The 17528-nt window shown below is 43.3% G+C and overlaps 1 protein-coding gene across 2 annotated transcripts in view; it reads right to left on the bottom strand.

Annotated features, from left to right (window-relative positions):
- Positions 1 to 9624, bottom strand: part of LOC140453207 (mixed lineage kinase domain-like protein) — a 44523-nt gene extending 34899 nt beyond the window's left edge. The window contains exon 1 of one of the 2 annotated variants that reach the window (XM_072547750.1): positions 9565 to 9624. The gene's annotated coding sequence lies outside the window, so the exon portion shown is untranslated. Of the gene's footprint in view, positions 1 to 8945; positions 9495 to 9564 lie in introns of those variants that run through there. The other variant, XM_072547749.1, reaches the window with a different exon arrangement.
- Positions 9625 to 17528: the final 7904 nt, after the last annotated feature.

Raw genomic sequence — 17528 nt, 5'->3', positions numbered from 1 at the left:
GTAAGAGCACAGAGAACACAGTTTAACACAATTCTGCACAATAGAGTTAGTCTATTCCTTAGATTACACATTGAAGTAAAATCAGTTTTGGGGAGTTGAGAGTGAGGGGTGGGTATATCCAAAGGACATGGGTATTCATATTTTGATTAACACACAGACTAATGGAACAGAAACACACTGCTCACAATCTCTTTACTCAACACCAACTTCCATGATTATAGATTTATAAAAACTCACAGCTCAAAAGAAGGCCATCATATTCCATGTCAGCAGAAAATTAGCAAAAACACAAGTCAACATCCATAGCTCTGCTCTTTGAAATGATCACACATGAGGCAATTTCCTCAGTGGTTTATTCATTAATTACATAATCTTGTGTGATTTTAAACCAGAGAGTGAGGAGAATAATCAGATAGAGCTCAATCTTAATGGGTGCTGACTGTCAGACTAAAGTTCAGGCAGTGAACTGCCAGTGACTGCCTTTTACCTTTAACAATAGAGGGTGACCGCTTTGCAGAACACCTCCAGTCCGTGCACAAGCATGACCCCAACCTTCCCATAGCCACTCATTTTAACTCAGCATCCTGATCGTATGCCCATTTGTCTGTCCTTAGCATGCTGCAATGCTCCAATGAATCACAGTGCAAACTGGAAAACAACATCTCATCTTCAGATTAGGCACTTTACAACCTTCTGGATATAATGTTGAGTTCAACACCATCAGATTGTGAACTTAATCCCATTTCTTCCCTTTCTTTTAGCTTTACTTGTTGCATTCACTGTCACCATGTTCTCTCACCCCTACCCCCACTCCAGTGGGATCATCTGTTCTTTCCAGTCTGACAGTTAGACACAGCATTGTTCTGCCATTCTCACATTCCGATCATTTAATCTGCACTATCAGCACTCTTTCTCCCCTGCACTGCACCCCCCCCAACTATTGCATAAATGTTGTCCCTTCATGTCACCTCTGATGAAGAGTCATCTAGACTCTAAAAATTACCTTGCTCTCTCTCTCCATGGATGTGCCTCACCCACTATGATTTCCAGCAATTTTTGTTTTCACACTGAGACATCATTGCATTGCCCTCACAGGTCACCCTCCCACCCTTGTTAACTAAGTTAGAACTGAAGTTTGATCATTGCATATTGAAAAAGAAATAAAAATATTTGTTGCGACCAACCTGAGGTGGTCAAAAGAGGTTACCCTTCCTTACCTGGGGATGGCACGGTAGCTCAGTGGTTAGCACTGCTGCCTCACAGCGCCAGAGACCTTGGGCAATTGTCTGTGTGGCGTTTTGATTTGGAATTGCCGGTTTGGACTGGGGTATACAAAGTTAAGAATCGCACAAAAGACCTGGATTGTTTGTTATGTCTCTCATCTTTTAGAATTACCATGTTGGTTTCAGTTCTTACTTTGGGTGGGGGTGGGGGGTGGGGTGGAGTTGCAATGAGGGGGAGAAAGGGTGCTAAAGTGCAGATTATGTGATCGAAATGTGAGAATGGCAGAACAATGGTATGTCTAACTGTCAGACTAGAAAGAACTGAAACCAACATGGTCATTCTAAAAGATTTAGAGATGCCGGTGTTGGACTGGGGTGTACAAAGTTAAAAATCACACAACACCACGTTATAGTCCAACAGGTTTAATTGGAAGCACTAGCTTTCGGAGTGCCACTCCTTCATCTGGTCCTTATGGAGTACACAGTTGTAAGACACAGAATTTATAGCAAAAGTTTACAGTGTGATGTAACCGAAATTATATTTTGAAAAATACCTTGATTGTTTGTTCAGTCTCTCATCTGTTAGAATGACCATGATAGTTTCACTTCTTTCATATGTAAACCACAAAACTTTTTTTAAAAAGTTACATTCTCAGGTTAACTGTAACAATTGGTGTCAGCACAGATAAGATGTTGAGATGTTGAAGATGTTAGCCCCCTGTGTTCCCTGTCTGTGCCATAATGCTTCGACTGATTCTTATCTAAAAAGTGAGTTAACAGAGTTTTACATGGATTCATGCAGTTTTTGAGCAAAGTACAATGTAACTCTGCAAGTACAAATTCACCCCACAAACATATATGTGTATGTGTGCATGTGGGTTTTCATGTGTGTGTGTCTGGGGTGGGGGTTTGTGAGTGTCTGTGAGAGAGGCTGTATATGTGTGTGTCAGTGTAAAGTGCCGAAGTCTGTGAGAGGATGCATGTCTGAGTATGGGAGTGTATGTCTGTCTGTCTGGGGTGGGGGGTTGTGAAACCTGTTGGTGTTGTGTGATTTTTAACATTCTAAAAGATGAGAGACTGAACAAATAATCCAGGCCTTTTTCAACATATAATTTCAGTTACATCACACTGTAAACTTGCTATAACTTCTGTGTTTTACAATCTTATAGTCCACAACCACCTGATGAAGGAGCAACGCTCCGACAGCTAATGCTTCCAAATTAACCAGTTGGACTATAACCTGGTGTTGTGTGATTTTTAACTGTGTGGAGTTTGTACATTCTCCCCATGTCTGCGTGGGTATCCTCCGGTGCTCCGATTTCCTCCCACAGTCCAAAGATGTGCAGGTTAGGTGAATTGACCATGCTAAATTGTCCATTATGTTCAGGGATGTGTAGGTTAGGTGCATTAGTCAGGGGTGAATATTGGATAATAGGGTAGGAGAATGGGTCTGGGTGGGTTACTCTTCGGAGGGTCAATGTGGACTTGTTCGGCCAAAGGGCCTGTTTCCGCACTGTAGGGATTCTAAGATTCTAAAACACCAGCGAGACATCCATCACCTCCTCAAGGTTACACACCTTAGCAGTTATAAAATTAATACACCTAGGCCATTCAGTAGTAATATCAAGATGTATTTTTCACACAAATGAAAGAGGAGACCTGTATTCTTTCCCAAAAAGCCGATGTACATTCAAGCAATTTGAGCCTTTGCAAATGAGCTCAGCATAACAGGAATAGCATTGCAAAGTACCTAATTAGGCCATGCAGGTGCAACATCAAGTTATTTCTTCTCTTCTTGCCTTTAGATAAGGACATTCTTAGTTGAAGTGCCATTTCAGGAGTTCAAACCTATCAGGCTGAATCTTACAATATTCTGGTTAAGTGTCAGTTTTATCGACTTTAATGGAGAGTTTCCATCTGCAAGGCTGAGCTACCATACTTGCCTTATAATTATCTCCACCCCAATAATGACTCCCCTCCCCCAATTCTTGCCCCATTTCCCCACGCGGCATACTTGGAACAACTTCTCATTGCTGGAATATCCCAGAATGGATCAGCATCTGGATGCTGGGAACACTTTAAAAGGTCATTGTGCACCCAGACAAGCATTGTTAGTGTGGAACTAGCCAGTATGGTTCCAAATATTTGCCCTGGACATGGCAGAGAAGGAAATTGATTGCCTGCTTTGCGGACGGAGACTTGGAAGTCCTGGTGGATGGAGTAGTAAGAAGCTGAACATGCACCATCCCCAAGACTGACTATGGAGGCCATGGCTTCAGACTACACCAGCCTGGTCCCAGATACTTGAGAGGATGGTGCAAAAGGAAAGACAGGGATGCTGTAACCATCTGGGTTGACTGAAATGAATTATCACTAAGAGAACAAGTGAACTGCCCAGAGATGCAGGCTAGTCCAGTCCACAAGTTGGATGTATGTTTCTGAGCACAAATATCCTTGCTGCAGTAATGCAATAATTGCAGCATTCAATGCAGAAAATATCATATAAATGGATTGAAGATGGGGGTGTCTTAGAGGCTGACGCATATCATACACAAATGCTTGTGGATGTGGCGGGCGTGTGGCCAATGCCCACTGGAGAGTGCTCTGAAATCTTTGTGCCTGATGACTAACATGGAGGCCCTTTGGAGGAAGTGATGAATTGAAGTCATCAGGTACTTGCTCTCAGGAACTTTCGGTATCCTGATTGTGTGCAGTGGGTATTAAGTTATGAGCTACATGTTAATGAGGTGAGATGTGCAGTTAATAACATCATTTGCAACAATACCTGGAATGCAGTTATAAAATGCAGCAAATTGCTCCTGAGGCATTGCTGGGCTTCTCATGCAATTCTGCCATTTTTTCAATACAGCCCATGTTGTTTAAGTTCCTATCATATTCCACCAACAATCTACGCTGATACTGTCACCTTGTTTGCATTACCTTTGTATTGTATGAAGTGTTAAATTGAGGTCATGCCTTTCCATATCATATATTCATACAAATAGTGAAGTTCCCATGGCACTATTCCAAGAAAGATATCTAAGAAGAAATTCTGCTTACATTGAAGGGAAGAGCCCCAGCTTGGATTTTTTCCCCTTTATTCTTTCAAGCGGTAAGGGAAGACCAGCATTTGTTTCTCAATCATTCCTGACACAGTGAGTCAGAGAGTAGCAGAGGCCACAGGTGGAAGATTACAGGAAAAGGACATTAGATTAGATTTACTGTTTAGAATAGATCACTTACAGTGTGGAAACAGGCCCTTCAGCCCAACAAGTCCACACCAACCCTCCGAAGAGCAACCCACCCATACCCATTCCCCTACATTTACCCTTTCACCTAACACTACGGGCAATTTAGCATGGCCAATTCATCTAACCTGCACATTTTTGGACTGTGGGAGGAAACCGGAGCACCCGGAGGAAACCCACGCAGACACGGGGAGAATGTGCAAACTCCACACAGACAGTTGCCTGAGGCGGGAATTGAACCCAGGTCTCTCTCGCTGTGAGGCAGCAGTGCTAACCACTGTGCCGCCCACATGTTAGGATTGTGGGGAGGCTGCATGACTGGTCTGTTTCTGCGCTGTACATCTCTATGACTCTATGACTGAGGATCAGCAAAAAGAGTGGGATAGGTCTGCTGATTGGCCACTGCTGATCAGGTTATGCACCACTACATCCGATCAGTTCAAAACTACTTCAAAATAACTTGTAATTGTAAAAAAGAATACAGGATCCATTCACTGACTGATGTTAAAGCAAAATAATGTTGAACAGGGCATTGTTAAATGGGGACATCCCATGGTATGCTGTAGTCAGAACTATCCACAAAATTCGCCTTATCCTAGATCAAATTAATCACTGTGGTGAATTCAATCTAATACCATCATTTGCAGATTTTTAAATGACTCTTAAAATTAAGATCTTCTGGTGTAAAAATATTCACAAGAATGTTGTCAAAGCTTTGAAATTTAAAAAAAATTAAATAATTAGATTGTTGTGCACTTATCTAACAGAAAAATGTGTTTAGGCTTTTCAAAAATAATTAATTAGTTTGAAATTGTGTTATTCACAGGCAGCAGCCTATATACAGTGCATGATTTTTGGTTTTGGGCAGGGACTGATATTGAGCCTTTATAGGCCTTTACATAACTTGGACTGGCTACCCACTGAAATAATTTTGTATAGGTTGGTGTCCGATCACCAGTCACCCTTTACTTACGAGTTGCACAATATTTGACAACAGTTTGTCTCTTACAGACTCAAGCACTAAAAGGGCTTTTGCCCAAAATGTCGATTTTCCTGCTCCTCAGATGCTGCCTGACCTGTTGTGCGTTTCCAGCACCACTCTAATCCAGACTCTGATTTCCAGCATCTGCAGTCCTCACTTTTGCCTCAGGCACTAGAGTGACTGCATCAAGGACATTCACACTTTTACCTCAGCCAGAGTTCCCTGACTGGATCAGGTTAACAGCCCTAATCAGGGAACTCATATTCCAAGAGGGTCACCCAGCTGATCTTGTTCCAGTCATGACACTCACCATTTGCAGATATTCTGCCTCAAAGAAATAAAACAAAAAAACTGCAGATGCTGGAAATCTGAAACAAAAACAGGAAGTGCTGAAGAAACTCTCTATGAAGAGAAAAACAAAGTTAATAGATCTGGCAGAGCAGCAGAGTTTCTCCAGCACTTTCTATTTCTGTCTCAAAGAAAATGACCAAACCACATAGGTAAAAACAATGACTGCAGATGCTGGAAACCAGATTCTGGATTAGTGGTGCTGGAAGAGCACAGCAGCTCAGGCAGCATCCAAGTAGCTTCGAAATCAATGCTGTCAGCAAACCCACACATTTGCTCATGGTGTGAACTTTTACATCAGTTCACTGCAGGGTAAAAATCATGCTGACAGATGATAATTGCTTATTTTTTTGTAATAAATCCATTTATAGCTGGACTCTTAAAATGGACTATTAAAATTAGGTTATCATCCAATCTGAGAAGATATCTAATTCTGCTGGTCCTTAGAAGAGTTTGCAATCAGTGATATCAAAATAAGCTTTCAGTAGAAACTTCTGTGAAAAGTTCACTTTCCAAATCAAAAATTCAGAGCCTAATTCAAAATCCTGTCCTGAAAACTTTCCAGACATTTACTATTTTATCACTTGAGTTGTTTTTACAGTTTGTGAAAAATTAAAATCTTCTAGTTCAATCACACTGTTTAGCTGCAATTAATCATATTTCCATAATTTACAAATCCCGTCACTATCCATCATCAGAGGTTTTGTAGACAAGTCCCAACAGAATTGTGCACCCTTAATTCTAACCATAGTATTCTCACTGCTTGATAATCTCAACTGTAATTCTCTCTCCTAATCTAACTGAACTCTTTATCCAACCCTTGGGGTGGATTTAAATATCTCAATATAATTTGCTCCTTGCAGAAAGGTGCAACTGGTAAACCCATTCCTAGCAATTTCCTGCAACATTGAAGGCAAGAGAGATATTCCCTCAAAAATTATTCCACTCAATGTACCTGAATTATATCGAGCTTCTCCATGGAGTGGAAGCAGGTTGTCTATTGGATTATGTACTGTTCTACATTTGGGTTCAAATTTATGGAATGAAACCATGTTTGAATTTAAGTTTAATAGTACTTATAAAAGCCAATTGGCTCAGCATGTCTGTGCTGACCTTTCACCAGAGCAATCCAAAACTAATTATTGTGCTTTCTTGACAGCCTTAAAGAAGCAATGGTCTCTGTTTCAACTAGTCCCTGATGTTAATCTAACAACTTTCTGCCGAAATAATTTCTCCTAATCCATCTCTGACTCCCTCAGTGAAAATTTACAATTATTAATCAGTGACTCTACAACGTGATAAAATTCCTGTTTGGTAAAAAACAATGACTGCAGATGCTGGAACCAAATTCTGGATTAGTGGTGCTGGAAGAGCACAGCAGTTCAGGCAACATCCAAGGAGCTTCAAAATCGACGTTTCACCACCACCAGACGCCTGGAGGAAGAACGCCTCATCTTCCGCCTCGGAACACTTCAACCCCAGGGCATCAATGTAGACTTCAACAGTTTCCTCATTTCCCCTTCCCCCACCTCACCCTAGTTCTAAACTTCCAGCTCAGCACTGTCCCCATGACTTGTCCTACTTGCCTATCTCCTTTTCCACCTATCCACTCCACACTCTCCTCCCTGACCTATCACCTTCATCCTCTCCCCCACTCACCCAATGTACTCTATGCTACTTTCTCCCCACCCTCACCTCCTCTAGTTTATCTCTCCACGCTTCAGGCTCACTGCCTTTATTCCTGATGAAGGGCTTTTGCCCGAAACGTCGATTTCGAAGCTCCTTGGATGCTGCCTGAACTGCTGTGCTCTTCCAGCACCACGAATCCAGAATAAAATTCCTGTATGTAGCCTCTGATGTCTTCAGCAGACTCCTGCACACTTACCTAAAAACATTAACCTGGATTTTGACTATCAATTCTGTTTTTATAACTCATTTTAAACTCATAGACATATATCTGGCCATAATCAAATAGCCCACCTACACCCACTGTTTAGCCTCATGGCCTAAGGAAAAGCCACATAGGCAAAATACGTGCAACAAAGGTACATAGGAATATGGACTAATTTATTTTAGCTCAGCTCCTTTTAGACTACAAGCTCGGCTATCCAGCCAAGGTAACTTCGCACACAAATTCAATTTCAGAATGTCATCACATCCCAGAAAAACAAGCAATCTTAGACATTGAGGCTTCTGCCATGTTTAATACTTCAGGGTACCAGTCCCCATCAGTCCTCCTGCAGTTAACTGAACTGATTTAGGCCACAATAACTGGACTTTTAAACGAACAAATCCTTCGGAACATGTTAGTCACAGCATCAAACCAGGAGGAAGTGAGGACTGCAGATGCTGGAGATCAGAGCTGAAAATGTGTTGCTGGAAAAGCACTGCAGGTCAGACAGCATCCAAGGAGCAGGAGAATCGACGTTTTGGGCATCAGCCCATCTTCAGGATTCCTGACCTGCTGCGCTTTTCCAGCAACACATTTTCAGCACAGCATCAAACCATCAATCTCCTCAGGAATTTTAGTGAATGACTGAAGAAGTAATCGCTCTTTATCATGTAAAAACTGTTATCTTTGGTTTCTATTTGAAACAAGGCCGACAGGTCCAAAACTCCTCTGATTGCTCAACCGCTCCCCCGATCTGCTTTTTTAGTAGTGTTGCCTTGCTACTGAATAAACGTTTCCTCTCTGCATCGATAAGTTAAACAATCACAAGCCTCCCAATCTCTTTTCTACATCATCCCCGTCGTCCATGGTTTTCTGTGTAATAAGTGTTGAACGAAAATGAAACAATGATGGACATCATTCTGAACACAGTTGAGGGTGGGTTTGGTTTTGATTTTCTTTCCTGAACAGCTCTCAGAAATGTCCAGAGGGTTGTCATTCAAATCCTGGAGCTTCCTCGGTTAACTCCCGGGTGTGGTGGCTCACATCTGGTTCCAAGTCACTGACCTGATCTGAGAGAGTTTGGGGTGGGGTTGCTGAGTGACTCGACACCGTTCCTCTCCCCATCCCACGAACTAAGTTTGAAATATGTTTGGAGTTGTTTCCAGGTGGGAGACAAAAGATCGTTGTCAAGCCTGGGTTGATGTTTGTAAAATTAGGGATAGCCCCCCGGGGAGCAGGATGCGGTGACTTACCCTGTGGGCGTCTCTCTCCTGTTTGGGTTATTCTTTGCAGAAGTTTCACTCCCCACGATTCGCTCCCTCCCCGGTTGGATCAGACGGCGAGCTTGTCAATTAATTCAATTCCAGCTTCCAAGCGCCCTGCTTTCTGGTGCTTTTCTTTAATCCGAGTGACAATCACTCTCCAAAACTTCAGTTCGCCTCTCGACGGATTATTTTTTTTTCACGTTAACATTTCCTTCCTCACACAGCCACTCCCCCAAACTCCTGCGAGTATCAATTTGACCAGTCAATGAAAGTCATCCGGCCCGCGGGTCGCAGCTGGCAGCAGGAGAGGAAGTATTTAATACTTGGCCGCTGAAGTGTACCATAGCGATCAGCTTCAGGAATTTGTGGCACAAACCAAAAGAGCACAAGCATTCACATATAATCACACGTACAACTAAATGAAGAAGACACACACAACCAAACCACACAAAGAAATGTACAGGCAAACAATGTACAAACTTAAAGATAGGTATATTCACCTACTGCACAGAAATGGAAAGACAAACTGAAAAAGACACACACATGGAGAAATGCTGGAATTGCTCGGGCAGCGCCACAGGCAAGTTAACTTTTCAAAGTGACCGACCTTTCACCTGAGCTGAAGCGGGAACTTCGATTTCTCTCTCTCCGTCACCCAGCCCACATTGAGTAGTTCCAGCATGTTCCGCTTTTATTTCAGATTCCAGCCGCTGCAGTATTTTGCTTTTGTATTTGCATTCAACTGTTTACAATTTATATTTTTTCCTTGATTGAAGGCACCAAATTTGTTGATCAAAGATAGAGAGGAAAGCAACTTGTCAGGAGGGGACAGACTCTGGCAAAGGGACACGTATGACTTAAATGAAAGGCCAACTGTTTTGTTGGTGGATAAAACATTGTAGAAAAACAACAGGTTTTTTTCCAAGTTGGTAAGAAACACAGAAAAACCAGAATACTATTTAGATGGAATGAGACAATGGAATACACGGAGAGATATGGGTACATTTGATTCAATTTGATTTATTATTGTCACGTACCGAGGTACAGTGAAAAATTTTGTTTTGTGTGCAGTATAGGCAGATCTTTGTGGGCGGCACGGTGGCACAGTGGCACAGTGGTTAGCACTGCTGCCTCACAGCGCCAGAGACCCGGGTTCAATTCCCACTTCAGGTGACTGTCTGTCTGGAGTTTGCACATTCTCCCCGTGTCTGCGTGGGTTTCCTCCGGGTGCTCCGGTTTCCTCCCACAGTCCAAAGATGTGCAGGTCAGGTGAATTGGCCATGCTAAATTGTCCATAGTGTTAGGTAAGGGGTAAATGTAGGGGTATGCGCTTCGGTGGGTCGGCGTGGACTTGTTGGGCCGAAGGGCCTGTTTCCACACTGTAATCTAATCTAATCTTAGCATACAACGTGTATTAGGGTGAAGGTGCACAAGGAGCAAAGTCAACATTAATTTTAAAATTTGAGAGGTCCATTCAAAAATCTAATAACAGCAGGGAAGAAACTCTTCTTGAATCGGCTATTCTTAATCATAAGTTTATGTATCTTCTGCGCAACTGAAGAGGTTGGAAGAGAGTATAACTGGGGTGGGAGAGGTCTTTGATCATGTTGGCTGCCTTCCTCAGACAGCAAGAAATATAGATGGAGTCAATGGAGTGAAGGTTGGCTTACATGATGTACTGGGCTATGTTCACAACTCTCTGTAGTTTCTTACAGTCCTAGGCAGAGCAGTTGCCATACCAAGCCATGGTGCATTCAGACAGAATGCCTTCTATGGTGCATCTATATAAACTGCTAAGAGTTTTTATGGACACACCAAGTTTCCTTAGCCTGCTGAGGAAGTAGAGGAGTTGTTATGCTTTCTTGGCCATCACATCAACATGGGTGGAGCAGCACAGATTGTTGGTGCTTTCAACCATGCCCACATCAGCATCATTGATGTAGACAGGGACGTGCCCTGCACCTTGCTTCTTGAAGTCAATGACCAACTGTTTCGTTTTGCTGACATTGAGGGTGTGGTTGTTGTCTTTACACCACATCACCAAGCACTCAATATCTCTCCACTATTCTGTCTCATCATTGTTTTATATCCAGTTTACAACAGTGATGTTGTTAGCAAACTTGTGGATGGAGTTATGACTGTGTGTCTAAATTTTGTCCTAAGTGTATAGGGAGTATAGAAAGGGACTGAGTTTGCAGCCTAGTGGGATGCCGGAGTTGAGGAATGTTGTGGAGGAAGTGTTGTTGCCTATTCTCACTGATTGTGGTCTGTAGGTCAGGAAGTCGAGGATCCAGTTGCAGAGGGCAGAGCAGGGACCTAGGTCTTGGAGTGTGGAGATTAGTTTGGTTGAAATTATAATATTGAAGGTGGAGCTGCAGTCAATAAGTAGGAGTCTGACGTAGGTATCCAGATGTTCCAGGAATGGGTGTAGGGCCAGGGAGATGGCATCTACCCTAGATCTGTTGTGATGGTAGGCAAACTGCAAGGAATCAAGGCAGGCTGGGAGGCTACAGTTGATATGATCCATGACTAACCTCTTAAAGCACTTCATAATTATAGAGGTCAGCACCGCCAGGCAGTAGTCACTAAGGCACACTGCATGAGCTTTCTTTGGTACTGGGATGATGGAGATCTTCTTGAAGCAGATGGGGACTTCAGATTGTAGTAAGGAAAAATTAAAGATGTCACCAAATACACCTGCTGACTGGTCTGTGCAGGATCTGAGTGCATGGACTGGACTCCATCTGGGCTAGTCTCTTTCTGTGGGTAAAAACAAATTAACAGAGGTTTGGTAAATCGTTAGGAAGACAATGGAAATCTTGCTATGACTTTGGCAAAGGACATTGGTGAGAGTGCATCAAGTAGACTGTGTATACTTTTAAGATTACTTTACAGTGTGGAAACAGGCCCTTCGGCCCAACTAGTCCACACCAACCTGCCAAAGCACAAACCATCCATACCCCTAAGCTAACACTATGGACAATTTAGCATGGCCAATTCACCTGACCTGCAGGTCTTTGTGATTTGGGAAGAAACCCACGCAGACACAGGGAGAATGTGCAAACTCCACACAGTCAGTTGCCTGAGGTGGGAATTGAACCTGGGTCTCTGGTAGTGTGAGGCAGCAGTGCTAACCACTGTGCCACCGAGCCGCCCTAGCTCCTAATGAAAGGAGGACACACTCACATTGGATGCAAATCAATGAGCATTCTTTCCTGGTGATTCCTGCAATGAAGATGTTGTGTTGTGAGAAAAGGTTGAACCTATACTCTTTGGACTTTTGAAGAATAATAGGTGATTTTATGTAAACATGTAAGGTTTTGAGGAGGCTTGACAGAATACATGCTGAAAGCTGGTTTATCTCCTTGGTGGAATCTAAACTTTGAAGACACGGTTTCAAAATAAGATGTCTCCTGTTTAAGATAGAGATAAGGAAGAATTTATTCCATTAGAGGTTCACTAATGTTTGAAATTTACTATCCCAGAGAGCAGTGGAGGCTGGATATTTAAATATATCCAAGTCAGACAGATTTTGATCTACAAAGTAGTCAAGGATGACGAGTGAGGTGAGGGCGGGCAGCAAGATGGTCACAATCAGATAAACCATGTTCTCATTGAGTGACACAGCTGCCTTGAGGAGTTCTTATTTCCTATTTTGTCTGTTCAATCAAAATACATGCTATTCAAACATTCCCACAAACTCAGAGACACACCAGGCACACTCAGACACCAGGATAAATAGATGCAATGGTATAGTGTGTGTGTGTGTAACTTACTCATGAATAAAGACATCCAGTTCCTTTGGACACCAACACTTCCCAACTTCTTACTATTTTGGAAATACTCTGCCTTCCTGTTTCCTACCAAAGTGGATGACCTTGCACTTATTCTTATCATATACAATTTGCTGTAGTCTTTCCCATTCACTAAGCTGTCCAAATCCCTTGAAGTCTCCCTTCATCCTCTTCACAATTCACAGTTTTATGTTTTCAGAAACTTTAGAAATTTTACACTTCATCCACACATACAAATGATTGATATAGATTGTAATGGCCCTAGTTCTAGCAACAATTCTTGGGCTATCCAGCACTTACCACCTTACTGACGATACCAGAAGCCAGTCTTTGGGCTGATGGCAGGCTCAATAATAATATAGCCTCCTGCACTCCTCTGTGCATCATAGCCCTAGCTGTCACACCCTCTAACAACCATTCAGCAGTGTGTGTGACTCTCGCCAGGTGGTCAACCTGAATTTATGTGTGAACGTATACACCCTCACTGACATTTTAGTCTCTGTGCTGCTACAGGATCTAGGAAACGGATGTAATGTGGGAGCCCATGGGGCAGCCCCCTCCTCCTTAGAGGTTGATTTCTCTCCCCTTGTGATGGTAGCTCTCTTGTCTTCCTGGATTACCTGCAGGGGAAAATAGAAGGATCTCAGGACTTTACCCTCCTACCCCAACCCTCCAGAATCAGCTATTGTTCATTAATATCAATGTGCAGTGGAGGACACAGGAACACCATTCTTCATTCTCACCAAAGCTTATGTAACCTGCTATCTTGCCACAAAAAGTTTGTAACACTTCCCAGTTTGCCTCCTCCATCCTCATTATCCAAAGGCAGATCCAACTTCTATGTGAAACAGTGATGAACTGGTACTTTATTCAACCTAGTTGACTGCATTTGCTGCTCTCAATATGGTCTCCTCTGAATTGGAGAAATGAAATGCAGATGAAATAGTTGCTTTGGCAAACACCTACACTCTGATGGTGTATGTTTGTTGGTCTAGGGTTATGATTCTTGCTTTGGGTGGATGGAGTAAGTGCGACAAGTTTTGGATTCAAATCCTAGTTGAGCCCTGACGTTCTCTATCTATCTCCATTTTGGTTAGCCCAAAAGCTCAGTGGTTAGCACTGCTGCCACAGTGCCAGGGACCCAGGTTCAATTCCTGCCTAGGGTCACTGTCTGTGTAGAGTTTGCACGTTCTCCCCGTGTCTGCATGGGTTTCCTCCAGGTACTCAGGTTCCCTCCCACAGTTCAAAGATGTTCAGCTCTGGTAGATTGGCCATGCTAAATTGCCCATAGTGTCCAGGGATGTGCAGGCTAGGTTGATGAGCCATGGGAAATGCAGAGTTACAGGGATGGGGTAGACTGGTAAGTCTGAGTGGGATGCTGTTTCGAGGGTTGATATGAACTCAATGTGTTGAATGGCCTGCTTTCGTACTGTCAGGATTCTATGTTTCTATAACTGTAAAAATTACCCGAGCTTCTAGTTGCCTGCGGCTTCAACACACCACTCTGTTCCCATGCTAACCTTTCCGTTTCAGGTCTGCTGCAGTGCTCCAGCAAATCTCAATGCAAACTGGAGAAACAACACCTCATCTTCACCTCAGCACCTTACTGCCTTCAGGACTTAATATTGAGTTTAACAGTTTCAGAGCATGAACACTTCCCTCCATGCCTCAGAACCTGTCCTGTTTAGGTTGCAAACATGTCTCAGCACAGCCAAGCCATTTTCAAGCACTCACAGTCCCTGTTATCACCTCTTCTTCCATGGATTAGTGTCAACAATCCCTTTGTCTGCTTCCCTTTTTTTTCTCTCTCTCCTTCTGGACAGTGTCTCCATCATCTGTCTCACTCCTGTGATGTGGAGTGGAGGAACAAGGTATCAGTACTTCCAGCACACTCACTATCACCACTGTATGAGCAGTGGAAGACACAGGGACATTGTTATTCATGCTCATCCAAAGCTGGCCCATGACCAGTCATTTGGCTACTCACCTTCTTGTGCCTGCATTTCTACCTCACCATCCATGATGGAATGGCACTGCAGTTCCAGAACTGGCTCTTTTCATGGGCTGTAGGTCAATAACCGAGAGGAGCCAGCTGCTGGCCTGGGCCATTCTTTCTACATCATGGGCTCTCATTGCCAACAAACACAGGGAAGAGAAATACAATAATTATTTGATAATAAGAAGCACAAAGCCGAATCAAATTCCAGCCTAGCTGTTCATTGTGGCTGTACTCCCAGCACCAACCCACTTTGGACAGCCTCTTGCTTGTGGTTGCATTCTGACCATCCAGCAAACACATTGTTCTGATTTAGCTACTTGTCCTATCCAGTATGTGTCAGTATACCTCCAAAATGTGCTTCAACTCTAGACAGAGTTGAGGTGGAGATAACTACTTTAGATATATTAAGCCAAGTCAGTTGTGCTGTCAACAAACTTTCACGTTCTGTGACCCAGTCACAGAATATGCCATATGTTTTTTTCATTATCTCCATTATCCATCTTAGATACAAAAATCACATCTAAGTTCAGCAGGTAGTAGGGAAGTCAAACAGAATTTGTTTCATGGGGAATACAGCACAAATGTAGGAATGTTTTACAAAAATAATACAAGGCATAAGTCACATCGTAGCTGGAATTCTATGAATACTTTTGGGCCCCTTATTTTAGAAAAGATGTATGTACTGGCTATTGAGGCAGTCCAGAGAAATGTTATGAGACTGACACCAGGTATGGAGGGAGTGAGGACTGCAGGTGCTGGAGATCAGAGTCGAAGAGTGTGGCGCTGGAAAAACACAGCCAGTCAGGCAGCATCTGAGGAGAAGGAGAGTCGACTTTTTCAGCATACGCTCTTCATCAGGAATGTGGCGGGGGTGGCCCAATGGGGCTGAGAGATAAATGGGAGGGGGGGGGGGGGCTGGGGAAGATAGCTGGGAATGTGATAAATAGATGAAGTAGGGTGAAAGTGATAGGTCGGAGAGGAAGGTGGAGCAGATAGGTGGGAAGGAAGATGGACAGGTAGGACAGTTCAAGACGGTGGTGCTGAGTTGGAAGTTTGGATCTGGAATAAGGTGGGAGGAGGAGAAATGGGGAAACTGGTGAAATCTACATTGATCCCACGTGGTTGGAGGGTCCCAAGGCAGAAGATGAGGCGTCCTTCCTCCAGGTGTTGGGTGGCTAGAGTTTGGTGGTGGAGGAGGCCCAGGACTTGCATGTCCTTAGCAGAGTGGGAGGGGGAGTTAAAGTGTTCGGCCACAGGGTGGTGGGATTGTTCAGTGTGTGTGTCCCAGAGATGTTCTCTGAAACATTCTGCAAGTTGGTGTCCTGTGTCCCCAATGGAGAAGAAACCACATCAAGAGCAATGGACACAGTAGGTGATGTGTGTGGAAGTACAGATAAATCTCTGTCAGATGCAGAAGGATCCTTTGGGGCCTTGGATGGAGGTGATGGAGGAGGTGTGGGTGCAGGTTTTGCACATCTTGTGGTGGCAGGGGAAGGTGCCGGAAGTGGAGGGTGTGTTGGTGGGGGGGCTTGAACTAACAAGGGAGTCACAGAGGTAATGGTCTCTCCGGAATGCAGATAGGGGTGGGGAGAGAAATATATCCCTGGTGCTGTTGTCTGCTTCTAGGTAGTAGGAATTGTGGAGTATGATGCGATGTATCCGGTGGTTGGTGGGGTGGAAGGCGAGGACGAGGAGGGTTCTGTCCTTGTTGCAATTGGAAAGGTGTGGAAAGTGGAGGAGATGTGCTGGAGGGCATCGTCGACCATGTGGGAGGGGAAATTGCAGTCTGAAGAAGGAGGCCATCTGGGATGTTCGATGGTCGAATTGGTGTGGAGGGACTATCTTATGAGGAGAGGTTGAGTAGGTTGGGCCTGTACTCATTTAAATTTAGAAAAATGAATGGTGACCATATTGAAACATAAGATTTGAAGGGAACTTGACAGGGTAGATGCAGAGAGGTTGTTTATCCTTGTGAGAGAATCTAGAACTAGAGAACATAGTCTCAGAATAAGATCACGCATTTAGGACAGAGATAAGGAGGAATTTCTTCTCTGAGACGGTAGTGAATCTGTGGAATTCTTTCTCACATAGGGCTGTTGAGGCTGGATCACTAAGTATATTCATGCAGAGCTGTACAGATTTTTAATTATTAAGGGAATGAAGGATTACAGAGAAAAGGCAGGAAAGTGGAGTTAGGGATTATCAGATCAGCCATGATCTCATTGAATGGCAGTGCAGATTTGATGGGCTAAAGTGCTGACATATAGTTCTCCTGTCATGTTGTAGTTACAGTCCAGCGAAACCTTGCTTAATAGAGGCCTATGGGAAAAGTGGAGTTTGGGGCAGACCAGCAAAATATGTCACTCACGCTCACTCAAAAATCACCCAAAGGTCAAACATAAAGTATAGCACAGCCTGAATTAAGATTTAAATCATATTTATTAAGGAAACAAAAGCAAATTTAACACATTACATTGAAAAAATATTGTTAATGCAAGGACACGGTCATCATCATCACCACCACCTTCAGGTGCAGTTGTGGTTGCAGGAGTGGATGGCTGTGGTTGATTATGTTGTGACTGTTTCTTGGGGATTGGTTTAGATTGTGTGATATGCAGGTACAAGAACAAATTAGAAAGGCAAATGTTATGTATAAGAGTAATGCAGTCCTGCAGGAATTATACAAGAATATTCTTGTCTTAGAGAGAGAGAGAGAGAGAACAATGGATAATCATTTATTTATTTAATTTTGAGATGGAGCGACTCAATGTATAGTAC

The sequence above is a fragment of the Chiloscyllium punctatum genome, chromosome 26 (assembly GCF_047496795.1).
Source record: "Chiloscyllium punctatum isolate Juve2018m chromosome 26, sChiPun1.3, whole genome shotgun sequence".
In the NCBI taxonomy this organism is placed as follows: Eukaryota; Metazoa; Chordata; class Chondrichthyes; order Orectolobiformes; family Hemiscylliidae; genus Chiloscyllium; species Chiloscyllium punctatum.
The sequence above is the reverse complement of the archived record's forward strand: the minus strand, read 5'-3'. Positions and strand labels throughout refer to the sequence as shown.